Source organism: Triticum dicoccoides, chromosome 2A (assembly GCF_002162155.2).
Source record: "Triticum dicoccoides isolate Atlit2015 ecotype Zavitan chromosome 2A, WEW_v2.0, whole genome shotgun sequence".
Lineage (NCBI taxonomy): Eukaryota > Viridiplantae > Streptophyta > Magnoliopsida > Poales > Poaceae > Triticum > Triticum dicoccoides.
The window spans coordinates 85,646,988-85,657,843 of record NC_041382.1 but is presented as its reverse complement, the minus strand read 5'-3'; positions in this window follow the sequence as shown (position 1 = coordinate 85,657,843).

Sequence of the window (10,856 nt, the reverse complement as noted above, 5' to 3'; positions counted from 1 at the left end):
CGGCTGGAGATGCCCTAAGAAGTTGTATCCGTGAGAGTTGGCAATGGTTTCCACCCATTATCTTGTCCTTGCCGTCAGAGTTATAAACTCCCGTTTGAAAAGAGAAAGAGAAAAGCTTAATTTGTCGAAGGAGCAAAAACCTTCCGATTACATCTCTCTTAAAAAAATAACTGCATGATTAATCTTTCATTGTCTAAGATTACCTACAGCCGGACGTCTTAAACCCTCCTCAAACATTCGGGTAGGCCATCCGGTCACTGACCGGTCACGTTTTTTCAACCCAGACGAACGCCTCAAACGGGTCTCAAACGTCCGGGCTGATCGGCACCCCTCATATCCAGCCCAAATATGGGACGGATATGGGGGCGCTCGGGCACGCCCGCCACGTCGCACCCGGCCCATGCTGGTCCACCCGACTCCACATATATTCGTCCCCATCCGCTCGCCGGAGCAAACCCTAGCCACTTCACTCCACTCCCCTCCACTCCCCAGCGCCAAACAAACTTGTCTCCGGCGAGTTCCGGCCTTCTCCGGCATGCCAGGCAACGGATCGAACCCCGACCACTCCGGGTCCGTTCACTGGGGTGTCATCGCGTGCGGGTTGGAGGAGGCAATGGCAGTCCGCATTGCACTCCACCACTCCCGGGAGGACAACGCCTGGCCGACGAACAGATCCGTCAGCCGCGACGCCATAGCGTCGGCTCAGTGGGCGCTCGGGGGTCCTCTGGTGCTACAGCCGGAACACCTCTCCTTCGGTCCTTCCCCATCACCGGTCAGGCAGATTATGAGTCCTACCGGGAATGGGCGGCCCATCATGGGAAGGAGATGATAAGGGCCGCCGAGGCCCGTATCGCGGCGGAAGTGGCGGCGGCGGAGGAGGATGATGCGATGGCGCGGGCGGCCGCAGAGGAGGAAGCCATCCGCGCCCGCATTGTGGAGAAACGACAGCGGAGGAACACGCGTGCCCTCGCCCGAGAGCATAATCGGGCGGTTTGTGCCATGGCCGGACTGCCATCGAAGGAGGAGAAGGAGGACAACGACGGCGAGGACAGCTCCGGTGACGAGCAGATCCGGCTCTATCCGTACCGCGTCTTTGACCGGTACTTCAACGAGAAGGACTGCAAGGGTGCCGGGAAGAGCAAGGGCAACCATGGATGAACTTCACCATAGCCAAACATGCGAAATTTTGGTAGTCCGATGACATGATTAGTTAGTAGTGATGGAGTAGCCGGACAATGTGTGTGCATTGACGTATTTATATGAGTTTGTATGAATTTGAGATGTTCGGAGGTGGGTTACATTATCTGCTAGAATTTAGTCTATTTTGGGCAGCCCAATAACTATTTCAAAAATTCCTAAGAAATCCTAGAGGCCCACTTAGCCCATTTGTGCAAGGCAAGGGATACTACTAAAGTTTAGTCCCACATTGCTAGTTGAGTGGGAGTTGGACCTCCTTATAAGGGAGGTTCTGTCCCCACTTGTACGAGCATGAGCACAAGAGAGATATCCATGCGCGCTCCTCCTCCGCCGCCCGCCTCGCCACGCATCGTCACGACGCGCCGCGGGTTGCGGGAATGAGATGATATCTAATTTTTTGCTACGCACTACGGGTATACGAAACGTCACACGGAAGCTGAAAAGATTTTTGCGAAAGTGGAGTTCGAATGCGAATGGTGCAGCCCTTCGGCTGCTGGCTGTTTGCTTCGCCTCCGTCTCTTCGTTTTGCCTCCTGTCGCTGCTCTTGCGCCTATAAAAGAGAGGTCGCTCCTCCCAGAGAGGTGCACCAGAACTTCTTCTTCCTCTCGCCATCGGTTCCATTCTCTAAGTTGTTGCTGTCTTCCTCATCCCGGCTTGCGGCATGCACCGCGAGTCGGGACAGTAGGCCTCCGAAACCGCACCACTTTGAGTCCTGTACGGGAGAAGGGTGATAAGGTTTTTGGGGAGCGCTCCGCGCGACTACTGACTTCTTCATCACGGACTCCGACGACTACTTCCCCGACGACGACTTCTTCCCCGACGTTGACAACCTCATCTACGACATGGCTGGAGAGGATGTCGACCCCAAGTCCAATGCTTCCGCTGCTGCAGTCCCGTACATATTTTTGTTCCTTCTGTTAGGAGTCCTGCTACAGTCCTCGCCTCTAGTTTTCTGCCCTACATATGTTAGGTTCTATGTCGTATAAGCAACTTCATCTAGTGTCTGTTCTAGATGTGTTTAGCACAAGTTCATATACGCAGGCGATGTTTACCTTCTCTCTGTCAGATTGCATGATTTGCTTTATATTTCCTATATTAGTCATGCTTTATCTAGTATTTCCATTAGCAAAATTATTTGGTAAATTGCTCATATTTCCAACAATCCAAAAACCTTATTACAGGCAATTTACCCTTAGGGATTTTCTGCTTCCATGAGACCTCCTATGTTTGAGGGTATCCACTATAAGAGGTGGCGCGTGAGATCAGTCTTATGGTTTCAAACCATGAGTTGCCATGACGCCACTCTCGGCAAACCTGAAGGAGAGCTTGATGCTCAACAAGCACAAGCTTTTCAGAAAATGGATACTCTGTTTAAGGCTGCTCTCTTTAAGTGTTCTTGGTGAGAACATATTTGATGCTTATGTGTCAATTGATAATGGAAAAGATATGTGAGATGCACTCGAGGCCAAGTTTGGGGTCTCGGATGCTGGCACTGAGCTGTACATCATGGAGCAATTCTATGATTACAAGATGACTGAAGAGCGCTCCGTGGTTGAGCAGGCTCATGAGATACAGTCATTTGCTAGAGAACTTGAGCACTTCAGTTGTACGCTACCGGACAAGTTTGTTGCCGGAGGTATCATCACTAAGCTTCCTCCTTCATGGAGGAACTTTGCTACCTTGCTGAAGCATAAGAGGCAGGAGTTTTCCGTCCCGGATCTCATTAGCACTCTTGATGTGGAAGAAAAGGCGAGAGCAAAGGACACACATGCTCGAGGTATTGAGGGAGGATCTAGTGCCAATGTGGTACAGAAGCAGAACTTTCAGCCCCACAAGTTCAAGAACAAGGGCAAGTTTGATGGTAAAGCAAAGTTTGATGGGAAAAACAAGGCTGTGCAACACACAAACTTCAAGAAGAAGAATGGAAAGAAGAAAGGTGCTTCTCATGTGTGTGGGGATCCTGATCATTGGGCTCCTAGTTTCCCTAATCGCTATGACAAGCGTCATCCTGGGAAAGGCGGCAAGACCGCTAATGTTGTCATTGGAGACACTGACATGAAGGATGCTGGGTATGGTATATTTCCCACTATTCTTTCAGTATGTCATTCTCCTGACTGGTTGATTGACACGGGTGCTAATGTGCATGTATGCGGTGATATTTCCATATTTTCGTCTTATCAGACCGCATGGACTTCAACCGTGCTGATGGGCAACGGTTCAAGTGCTTCTGTTCATGGTGTTGGTACGGTCGATCTGAAGTTTACTTCAAGGAAGATAGTGCGGCTGAAGAACGTGCATTATGTCCCCTCCGTCAATAAAAATCTTATTAGCGGATCTCTTCTATGTAGAGATGGCTACAAGCTTGTCTTTGAGTCGAATAAATTTGTAATATCCAAGTATGAAACCTTTGTTGGTAAAGGCTATGAGTCAAGAGGCCTGTTTCGTTTATCCTTATCAGACGTTTGCAATAAAGTTGTTAATCATGTTTGCAACAATAGTGAATCAAATGTGTGGCATTCACGTCTTTGTCATGTTAGCTTTGGTTGCATGTCACGACTAACGAAGTTGAACTTAATCCCTAGTTTCACCACTGTTAAGGGATCTAAGTGTCAAGTGTGTGTGCAAGCTAAGCAACCTCGTAAGTCTCACACGACTGCGAAAACGAGAAATCTTGCACCACTAGAGCTCATACATTCGGATCTATATGAAATGAATGGTGTTTTGACAAAAGGTGGAAAGAAATATTTCATGACGTTAATTGATGACTCCACTAGATACTGCTGTGTGTATCTTCTGAAATCTAAGTATGAGGCTTCGAACTTTTTCAAGATCTATAAAGCTGAAGTGGAAAACCAACTTGATCGAAAAATTAAGATGCTTAGGTCCGACCGTGGTGGAGAGTATTTTTCCAATGAATTTGATGCTTTTTGTGCGGAACATGGTATAATCCATGAGAGGACGCCTCCCTATTCACCTCAGTCAAATGGGGTGGCCGAAAGAAAGAACCGTACTCTAACTGATTTGGTTAACGCCATGTTAGACACATCGGGTCTCTCCAAGGCATGGTGCGGGAGGCGATACTAACAGCATGTCATGTCCTGAACCGAGTCCCCACAAAGAACAAAGAGATAACTTCATTCGAGGAATGGGAGAAGAAAAGGTTAAAACTCTCTTATCTGCGAACATGGGGTTGTTTGGCGAAAGTCAATGTTCCAATTCCAAAGAAGCGGAAGCTTGGACCAAAGACTGTGGATTGTGTTTTCCTGGGATATGCTTTTCATAGCATTGGCTATAGATTCTTGGTTGTAAAATCTGAGGTACCTGACATGCATGTTGGTACGATCATGGAGTCGAATGATGCGACTTTCTTTGAAGATATCTTTCCCATGAAGGATATGACTGCCTCATCTAATCAGGAGATGCCTAGTCCATCGAATCAGGAACCAGTTACTATTACCGAACCTGCCATTTCGATGGAACACTTCAAAAGTCCTTTGGAGGAGAACAATGAAGTTCCTACTAGGAGCAAGAGACAGAGGACTGCAAAGTCCTTTGGTGATGATTTTCTTGTGTATCTCATAGATGACACTCCCAGTTCTATTTCAGAGGCCTATGCATCTGAAGATGCTGACTACTGGAAGGAAGCGGTTCGTAGCGAGATGGATTCTATCTTGGCGAATGAAACCTAGGAGATAACTGATCGTCCTTATGGGTGCAAACCTATAGGATGCAAATGGATATTCAAGAAGAAGCATAGGCCTGATGGTACTATTGAAAAGTACAAGGCTTGGCTCGTGGCTAAGGGTTATACCCAAAAGGAAGGTGAAGACTTCTTTGATACTTACTCACCTGTGGCTCGACTGACCACTATTCGAGTTCTACTTTCACTAGCTGCCTCGCATGGTCTTCTCGTTCATCAAATGGATGTTAAAACTGCTTTCCTAAATGGAGAGTTGGACGAGGAAATTTATATGGAACAACCAGATGGGTTTGTACTAGATGGTCAGGAAGGGAAAGTGTGCAAGTTGCTGAAGTCTTTGTACGGACTTAAGCAAGCACCCAAACAGTGGCATGATAAGTTTGAAAGAACTTTAACAGCTGTAGGCTTTGTTGTGAACGAAGCTGAAAAATGTGTGTACTATCGCCATGGTGGGGGCGAGGGAGTTATCATGTGCTTGTATGTTGATGACATACCGATTTTCGGAACAAATCTGAATGTTATTAAGGAGGTCAAGGATTTCCTATCTCGTTGTTTTGAGATAAAGGATTTAGGAGTGGCTGATGTCATTCTCAACATCAAGTTGTTGAGAGACGATGATGGTGGGATTACATTGCTTCAATCTCACTATGTGAAAAAGATCTTGAGTCGCTTTGGCTATAGTGACTGCAAGCCCTCTCCAACACCATATGATATGAGTGTGTTACTTCGAAAGAATCGAAGAATTGCTAGAGATCAATTGAAATATTCTCAGATTATTGGCTCGCTTATGTACTTAGCAAGTGCTACAAGACCTGACATCTCTTTTGCTGTTAGCAAACTGAGTCGGTTTGTCTCAAAACCAGGAGATGTGCATTGGAAAGCTCTAGAGAGAGTTTTGCGTTATTTGAAAGGCACTGCAAATTATGGAATTCACTACACCGGGCATCCAAAGGTGCTTGAAGGGTATAGTGACTCAAACTGGATCTCAGATGCTGATGAGATAAAGGCCACGAGCGGTTATGTATTCACTCATGGAGGTGGCGCTGTTTCTTGGAAGTCTTGCAAGCAGACCATCTTAACGAGGTCAACAATGGAAGCAGAACTCACAACACTAGATACAACTACGGTTGAAGTAGATTGGCTTCGCCGGCTCTTGAATGACTTGCCGGTTGTTGAGAAACCTGTACCGGGTGTCCTTATGAACTGCGACAATCAAACTGTGATCACGAAAGTGAGCAGCTCAAAGGATAACATGAAGTCATCAAGACACGTTTAGAGAAGGTTAAAGTCTGTCAGGAAAATGAAAAACTCCGGAGTTATTGCATTGGATTATATCCAAACGTCTAAAAATCTGGCAGATCCTTTTACTAAGGGTCTATCACGTAATGTGATAGATAATGCATCAAGGGAGATGGGTATGAGATCCACAATATGAGTTGTTCACAGTGGTAACATATTCTTTGTGATCGGAGATCCTGTGAATTAGATATAGAAGACAAGCTGTTGGTCAACTGAGAGGAGAGTATCCTTACTATTCACAATATCTCTACATGAATATGCAATACTCTCCTAATCTGCATGGCAGGTTGATGTATATCTTAATATGTTCTAAGTGGCTTATTTAAGCAGAGATGTTATCCTGCAGAATATCTTTTGAAGAATACACCTATATGAGTCTGATTGTCAAACGTCGCAATCTATGAGAGTAGGGTTCTCTCTAGTAAACTCATGAAAGGTCACGGAGTATGACGCATAAGCTCCACCCGCGGGGAAGACCCACGGTAGCCACGTATCGGTCAAGGCTTTATGTGAAGCTAGATTCGCAGAAAACTTGCAGTTCAAGGCCCAATCCACTTTTCAAGTTGCTTACTAGTGTAGCATAGAGTTCTAGGTGGAAGTTCAACTTAACAGTCTCCACTACAGTACCGGTATATAAAACAATGTTTTGAAACCAAAGGCAAATTTCTGTGTGCCTCTGGATCTGGTGAGGGATTGCTGGAATTTAGTCTATTTTGGGCAGCCCAATAACTATTTCAGAAATTCCTAATAAATCCTAGAGGCCCACTTAGCCCATTAGCGCAAGGCAAGGGATACTACTAAAGTTTAGTCCCACATTGCTAGTTGAGTGGGAGTTGGACCTCCTTATAAAGGAGGTTCTTTCCCCACTTGTACGAGCATGAGAACAAGAGAGATATCCACGCGCGCTCCTCCTCCGCCGCCCGCCACGCCTCGTCACGCCGCGCCGCGCCGCGGGTTGCGGGAATGAGCCGAGCCGATATCTAAATTTTTGCCACGCACTACGGGTATACGAAACGTCACACGAAAGCTGAAAAGATTATTGCGAAAGTGGAGTTCGAATGCGAATGGTGCAGCCCTTCGGCTGCTGGCTGTTCGTTTCGCCTCCCGTCGCTGCTCTTGCGTCTATAAAAGGGAGGTCGCTCCTCCCAGAGAGGTGCATCAGAACTTCTTCTTCCTCTCGCCACCGGTTCCATTATCTGAGCTGCTGCAGTCTTCCTCATCCCGGCTTGCGGCGTGCACCGCGAGTCGGGACAGTAGGCCTCCGAAACCGCACCACTTTGAGTCCTGTACGGGAGAAGGGTGATAAGGTTTTTGGGGAGCGCTCCGCGCGACTACTGACTTCTTCATCGCGGACTCCGACGACTACTTTCCCGACGACGACTTCTTCCCCGACGTCGACAACCTCATCTACGACATGGCTGGAGAGGATGTCGCCCCCAAGTCCCGTGCTTCCGCTGCTGCAGTCACGTACGTATTTTTGTTCCTTCTGTTAGGAGTCCTGCTAGAGTCCTCGCCTCTAGTTTCTGCCTTACATATGTTAGGTTCTATGCCCTACATCTAGTGTCTGTTCTAGATGTGTTTAGCACAAGTTCATATATGCAGACGATGTTTACCTTCTCTCTATCAGATTGCATGACTTGCTTTATATTTTCTATATTAGTCATGCTTTATCTAGTATTTCCATTAGCAAACTTATTTGGTAAATTGCTCATATTTCCAATATTATCTAAGGGGTGTCAAGCGTTTGATGGGCTAGATTTGTCAAGTTTGGCTGTAGATGCTCTAACACATGTGTAAATAGTCGATGATGATGTTTTGCAGCCACCCCAAAACACACACACAGAGGATTGGCGCAATCTGTATTTAGCATGCCTTGTAAGTAAAGCCAGCCACAGAGACCGAAAAGACAGAGACCTCTCTCTGGATCGTGCGTCGTTAATTAGTTCCACTCAACGCCGCGGTGCTAGTGCCTAGTGGTAGGTAATGGATTTTACAAAAGCTACTACTGCTGCTCATCCTTTTTAGACGATGAGTAACCAACAATCATTGTTCAGCTTCAGCTAAAGTACACAGTCCATGTACATCTGCACGGCTAACCGTTCTGGAAGGACAGCCTGATGGTGAGAACCGAGGAGGAAACCTAACCTGCTCACTAATTGGTCGCTACCTCTTGAGAAGAAAGCGAGCTATAGCCTATAGATGTCCTGTACTCCTGTTACTGTCATCTCATCTCATCGGCCGGCCGGCCCACACGATCGTCAAGTCACAATTGGGATAAATGGCGATCGGCGAATGCCAGAGGAAGGGTAGGGGGAGCCCACACCAACGTACTCTTAGCCCTAGAACACATGCATGGAGCTTGGAGCTATTTTTTCCTACCCCAATAGTAAGTATCGGAAAAAAGGACTCCTCGTAAGAGATAGGCGGTCATCGATTATCTACTTGATCATGATATGGATCTGGTGAAGTGTTAACGGTGGTCAGTGAAGCTTTACTTCTCCGAGCGAAGTGCAGAGGTTTTTCTGGGAGCAAATATATGATGCATGGTAGAAGTAAATCGGGCAACACAAAGAAGTTCAGTCACCGATGTGCTAACTAACTAATAATCGGAGTGGAGCCATGTTTACCCATACATATCTCTCGTGGAGCCGTGCACACAATCATGCATGGTGCTCCATGCATGCATGCATGCATGCATGTTGCACTGGGCTGTTATCCGTTTGGTGGACTGTAGGCTTCAGCCCCCTACTGCTCAGTGGTCCGCGTCATGGCTACCGGACGCTGGACAAGAAGACAGAGGTCCGGATGGCCGTCCTCTTCGCAACAGCGAACGATTCGGACTTGGGAGGAGACAGCAGCAAGGAGACGATAAGGATTAATTGGGCACAGTGCGTATCTAGTCGCAATTTAGGCCAGTTTTCATTGACCATTCTCAATTATTCTCCTTCCCTGCTCCTGCTCCTGCTGGTCGCCTACGCTGAAGGACTTGGAGCCCAAACTACGTACGTGCTGCTCGGTTTGGAAGTGAATGTGCCCAAACTATACTATTACAAGGATGGCGTGGTGGACGGGTACACCAAGGTTTAGCAAATCAGGAGAAAACGCAAGGGTAAAATTACCCGGAATTTCCGGTTTTCGGTAAATATCTAGTACTCCCTCGTTTCTTTTTAGTTTGCATATAAGGTTTGGTCAAAGTCAAGCTTTGTAAAATTTGACTAATTTTATATTAAAAAAATATAAACATTGACAATATAAAATCAATATTATCAGATGCACCACAAAATGTATTTTCATACTATATAGTTTTAATATTGTAGATGTTCATATTTTTTTATATAAATTTGGTCAAACTTTGTGTAGTTTGACTTTGACCAAATCTTATATGCGGAGTAAAAAGAAACGGAGGGAGTACATTGTGTATGCCAAATTGAATGAAGTGTTTGTTCCAACAAAAAAGTTTAAAAAATAAAATTCGAGAAGCTATATATTTTTACATTATGAACCTTCGATTCTACTCTCTGTTGAAATATTAGGGTGGGCGTAGGGCCCATCTAACAATTTAAGATAAATCTCTAAGGGTCCATGTGGGTTAAATGACAATGAATGTGGTGGAAATTTTAGTCCCATACCGCTAGTTGGAGAGGAGTTGAACTTTCTTAAAAGGGTTTCTCCTCCACATGCTATTGGAGTTTGAGAAGCGAAGTGGTTCCCGCGCGCTCCTCCTCCCTCGCCTCGACACGACTGCTGCCGCTGGTGATCCCATCCCGTCCGCCTGCATATCTACATCCGGGTCGTCACCATGTCCACCGCCACCGAGACAAGAAGTCCATGTTCATGATTATTTTCTGGATTAAATTAATCAAAAAATTGCCTATTACTCAGCACTCTCTCTGTTCGTTTAAATTTGAACTAAAACCACAACAGTTATTTTGGAACGAAGGGAGTAGATTTAAATTCTTCTACATTGAATGGGTAGCTGCAACAATAAATTTAGATAAGCTTTTCTACCCTTGCACCCCGGACGTGCTTGGGCCTTGGTGCTTCTTCGCCTCACTCCGTGCGCCTATGCAAATTATTCTTTTGTTTTTTGGGTTCATCAATGGTTTTCTACATGGCGTGATTTTTCTGCCTTTTCTTGATGGTTTATACCCGTTTTTCTACTTTTTTCCTTTTTGCTTTCATTCTTAAATTCATGAACATCATTTTATACTCATGAAAGTTCTAAAATCATTGAATATTTTGTCATTTGTCATTTTTAAATATACTTTTAAATTTCAAATAATATTTAAAATTAACAAAACATATACCAATTAATGATTTTTAAATGACTGAAGTAAAAAATGGCTGAAATAAAAAACGCTGAAAACCGTTCCTCTCGAGCGCACATAGCGCTACATGGGTGGCAGGCCTACCATTCGTTCCGGGGAAGAAAAATAGCGAGATCATGAGGGCACTTCTTGGAGAGGTCACTCCCATCTTCTAAGGTGGTAACAACTAACAAGTGGTTCACTACATCTTTGTCATTTGTCACTATCTGGAAGTTTTCTTAATTCATATTTTTATAACATTTTATCTCTTGAACCATGCATCTAAATCATGAACCATTTTCACTGCTGGATTCCTCGCATCGAGATCGTCATAACTAGATCCTATGTTATCA